Source organism: Crassostrea angulata, chromosome 1 (genome assembly GCF_025612915.1).
Source record: "Crassostrea angulata isolate pt1a10 chromosome 1, ASM2561291v2, whole genome shotgun sequence".
NCBI classification, from domain to species: Eukaryota; Metazoa; Mollusca; class Bivalvia; order Ostreida; family Ostreidae; genus Magallana; species Magallana angulata.
In genome coordinates this window covers 891,810-896,999 of record NC_069111.1, presented here as the reverse complement: position 1 = coordinate 896,999, position 5,190 = coordinate 891,810, and the positions used below count along the sequence as shown (strand labels likewise).

General features: G+C 32.8%; 1 long non-coding RNA gene across 1 annotated transcript; it reads right to left on the bottom strand.

Annotated features, from left to right (window-relative positions):
• Positions 1–2,136: 2,136 nt before the first annotated feature.
• Positions 2,137–4,801, bottom strand: LOC128179721 (uncharacterized). The gene is made up of 3 exons (XR_008243126.1): positions 4,712–4,801; positions 4,226–4,334; positions 2,137–2,596 (listed from the first exon to the last, which is right to left on the bottom strand). It is a non-coding gene; the product is annotated as an uncharacterized LOC128179721 (long non-coding RNA).
• Positions 4,802–5,190: the final 389 nt, after the last annotated feature.

Genomic DNA, 5,190 nt, shown 5'->3' with positions numbered 1-5,190 from the left:
CTGTTTTTTGTCTCTGTTGCAGCACTCATCTGAAATTTTAAACATTTTATTTGTCTACCTTAACTTCTAAATAAGCAAATACAATAAAATGCAAAATTTCTTTTTTCCATTGTCTTCTTTAAAACAATATGTACTGCAAAACACAAAATAAAAAAGATTAAACTAATGTGTTCATTCTTTTTAAACCATACGAAAACTAAATTAAAAGTCTTTCTGAAAACAATATTAATTTCAATGCAAAAAACTGATATTGACAGTTTCAATCACAATGTTATGTAATTTCCAAACAAAACTTTTGGTAAATTCCAGTAGCAACAAAAATATCATAGAATACTATTGCCCGTTTAGGGAAAATTTACGAGAAAAAGTGAGCGTTCTCACACTTGGTTCAGGTACGATCCCTACAAATTTAAATTGCATAATTTAAACATATCCCATTTCCCACACATTGCTTGACAGAATGTTATTAAACTCCTCTCTCATTTCTGTAAAACTGTCATATGTTGTTGGAATTGAAAGCACACAACCACAGGTCCGTGCGGTAGGTCTTCTTCCAAAGCCACTCATTTTGTTGAATTCAATACTTATGTCCGCCCCAAGTATATTTGAACCGGTACAGAATCTGATAATTGCTTCTAGGGACTGTTTGTCCAAGCTTCTAACAAATCGCTTTAAATGGTTTGCTGTTGTTTGTTGAATGAAATCCATGTCTGAGGGAAATTTCATGAGTTGCAGCAATTTTTTCACTGTGGGCTTTTTTTTGTCATAGATCTCGTCAAGCTTTGAACTTGTGATATGCAGAGCTGTTTGAAAGACTGGTTTTTAACATTCTATTACAAACTTTGGTTCCTGCAGAATTTCTTTGTGAGAAATTTCCTTGATAATTCCTCTAATGTTTTCAGATGTTGGCAGTTTAAGACAATCGTGGGAACTCAGTATGTCACAAAGCTCCTCGAAGTCGACATCTTTAAAACTGTCCATAGCACTTCTTAGGACCGTTTGCTCCACAGGGGATACAGTATGAAGAAATTCTTCTATTAGATCTGCTCGACTCTCCCCAAAGAGGGCATCTTCAAATAATGGTTTAGCTAATTTTATTGGAAAATAATCCATCAGTGCGTATCCCTCTACGATAATTCTACCGACTGATTTCCATTCTTCCTCACCCATATTATGTCTAAGAACGGGTATCTTAACATCATGCCCATTGCATTTGGAATAAAATCCATCCCAGAACTCGGTGAAGATATCCCTTAGTAGCCCAATACCTTCACCCTTCTCAGTTTCTCCATTGGGTAATACCCGCTCAATTTTGCAAAGGCTTTCATCCACATCTATACTGAAGTCTTTATTTTTGTAATGGTCAATCAACTCTTGGTACGTGTTCCCTTGATGGAATCTTACTTTCCGAGCGGTTGAAACTGATGTGTATGACGACATAGCAAGATCTTCTCCGATATTTTCGATCGCAAAATCCAATGGTAAAGTAATATCCTCTGAGCCGTAGTTGCCTATGTAAAAAGACACTAGTTCTGATGGATTGTTCACAGTCACAACATTAGCATTTTCGTCTGTAAGACGAAAATTTACATCTTTGTCAACAATCATGTATGTCGTTGACGTTGATGGCCCATCTGGACCAAAAACCACTGATGTATCACTTTTCTGCAAGTGTCTTTCAACATTTGACTGAGGTTTACCCGGAGGTGGTGTAGTATTTTCTACAGGTATCTCCAAATCTGGCAAGCTATACAGATGTTTCTCCTCAACGGTATTGAAATTCCTCAAAGTAGGCGTAGTTTTTCCTTTGGTTAACTCAAAGCCTGGCGAATTGGGCGATTTTCCTTCATCAGACGTTTGGAGTTTCCTTGCTGAAAGTTCTAACTCAGGTAAACTGTCCTCATCATCGGAATATACTCTGTTTTTGGCTTTTAAGTTTTTTGAAGATTTTAATTTTGGTAAATGCATTTCGTCAGAATCGTAACATTGATCCGCCTTTCGTTTGGTAAATATGTAGTACCGCAGCATTTTTTACATCAGTGGACTCATACATATCTCCAACTGTTGATTCACTGGGAATTGCTTGCGCTGAAAAGTCCCTCAATTCAAAGTTAAAATCGGACAGTTTTCCTCGTTTAGAAACACCTTTTGGAAAGAAGATTTTTTTCCCATGTTCTAGAATATCCTTGGGTTTCCATGTTTTAAGAGCACTTACACCTCTTGTACCACCTCCTTTGATTAATGTTTTCACCTGATGATACTCCATACTCTTAAATCATAATCAAACCATCCTAGTTCTATTTTCCTCTCCATCTTTGAAGCATTTTGATTTCCAACTAATTTTATACGTCGACGATCGGGTTGGCCATCATCGTCACTCCCTGTCGTACTGTCAGATTTGTCCGTTTTCAGTTTCATTGCGGCTTTTGTTTTCCTCTTCCATTTTTGGATCAGTGATGTACATCTTGCTTTTTGTTTATTTTTTTTTAATGCATCAGAACAAAATCTTTTTGTAGCATTGCAAGTCACCAAGAGTCACAGGAATGATTGTTTTTAGTTGCTCGTCGCTTAAATCGATAAATGTTGCAAAGTCTATCTGTAAAGAAATTTAAAATGTTGTTACACACAAAACATAAAATAGTTGTATAATTATTTTTATGACTAAAACATTTTTTAAAAAACATGGGAATTTTTGTTCACCTTAGTGGAAGGGTGTATCCGGAGGTTAGAATGGTGCATACAAAAAAATGATATCCAGATTGTAACATGCACAATCTACAATATTTTTTTTACTGTGGCAATATGTTAGACATTAAATATATATATATATATATATATATATATATATATATATATATATATATATATATATATATATATATATATATATATATATATATGAATTTGCTTTTATTTAAGAATAAAGAGCCATTCTTTGAGTATTATGAGGTGATAATTTTGATCGGGCTTTATGAAAGATTTGATCACGCCCCGACCAAAATTATCACCTAATAATATTCAAAGAATGATTCCTTATTCCTAAAATAAAAGCAAATTTATTTTTTTTATATAATTTTAAGTCATCGTACAATTAAATATTTAAATATGAATAAGCAAACCTCGCTGGCGCCTCGAATTGGCGTCATGTGAAATACATAATACAAAATCGATACATAGAGTTATAACAGGCAAAGACACTGGAAAATGTAAATATTTGATTATAAAGCACATTAAAATTCATTCACTCCAGCGCGTTAAGCATGGCAATCTAGGCTTTAAAACCTTGCTCTCGATAACGAACGGAACCTAGCGCGCCGGCAATCCAAATGAATCGTAGTGATATATAATTACACATTGCAAAGATTTTAACATATATATTTAAATCTACCGAGTGTGATTCTCTCTATTTCTTATGAAAACTTATACTTAATTCACATCTCTATAGAAACAGCCAGATCGAAATATACACGCCCCGTCTATCGATTGTTCAAAACCTACAGCTATCTAAGGAAAAAATCACTAAATGCACGAAATAATCATTATTTACAGTAAATTAGTTAATTTAACTTCCTTTTTACTATCAATTCATTAATGTGCTAAATGAAAAATATAAATATAAACAATAAAATGCTTTCTTTGATGATTAATGCGGGATATGAAGGTGGCAACATTGCAGAAAAATACGTAACCCGCTAACGCGGATTATGTAATTTTGTTATGCAATGATCATATCCCGCATGAGTTATAATAGAAAGCTTTTTATCGTTAAAATAGGCACAAACTTTGCAACAACTCTCAAAATGCCATATACCTTTTATTAAAATTATTACATTTCATCACTTTATATCTGACTATTTAAGATCGTATGGGAACCCTACATATTGTGACATACTTCCAAAAGTAATAAACAATATAATCAAGCAAGTATTTAAATTCAAATTACTATCAAGTTTCAACAAATAGAAATTTAATTTTGAATATATCATAAATGTGCTGGCAATTTGAGTCCTCCCCAACCCCAACCTAAAAATAATATATAAACAATAAACTTCTATGAAACTTTGTAAAACAATTATGTCACTGCAGGTTACACATGGTATACACTGCACATGTGTAAGTATATGGATTATTCAGATGATATATACCGAAATAGAAGTCTTATGTTACAAAGTTTGGTAATGCACAAGTTTTTATGTCTATTAAAATACTAATTGATACAACTTACCTTTTCATCTTTTATTTTATGCAATGAGTCTTTGTTCAACCCTCTTGATTTTAAAAAATCAATGATTGCAACTGACTCATGTTCACTTTCATTCGGACTGTCCATGATTCTAAAATAATTAAAATGTTAGAGTTAATGATTTACACCCATCAATATTTTGCCCTAATGGGCATTTTTTACTTCAATAAATATCAATGAAATTCTTTAAAATGATAAATCGGGCATGGGGGAATACTGTCGCCAATACTCGTACCATTTTGTAGCTAGCTAGAACATATGTTATAGTAATTGGAATCATGACTTGTGCTCGTCATTGACATCCCTGCTAATATGACATATTACCTGTGTTACTTTGTCTTCATCTTAACCTTATAGGTACATGTATACAGCAAATCATCTTCAACCTTTCGCTTGTCATAAATAGGTGGATTCAATATTTGTTTTCTATTACTATTTAAACAATTAGCTATGTATTTCGACCCTTACCAGAGTTTTCATTTACTTTTCATGCGAAAAAGCACCGTTGGAAAATTCCAAGAAAATTAGGCTTCGGTGTTAACAGGAGCTACTTTTGCCCTGAAAAGGTTGTAAATATAAATAATTGTTTGTAATTCTTTATTTACTTGTACTAAAAACTATAAAGATTAAACTCTATATGTCTTACGTGATTTTAAAAAAAAAATATTGTCTTTCAAATGATTGATATATATCGCAGGTTTTAAGTCAGCTTCTTCATACAAAATGATTTTATTTCTGCAAATCACAAATTCCTATCAACACGAGTTTATTTATTAAACAAGGTAACTATATAAAAGAGCACGTTTAGATAAACCTATTACGTATATTATACATGTATCTATAATATCTTGTCAGTATCAAGTGTATACTTACGTTTGACACGAAACGTGTGCTGCAATGCCAGGAGGACTTTAATGGCTTATCAAATCAAACAAGTGTATCGCTGT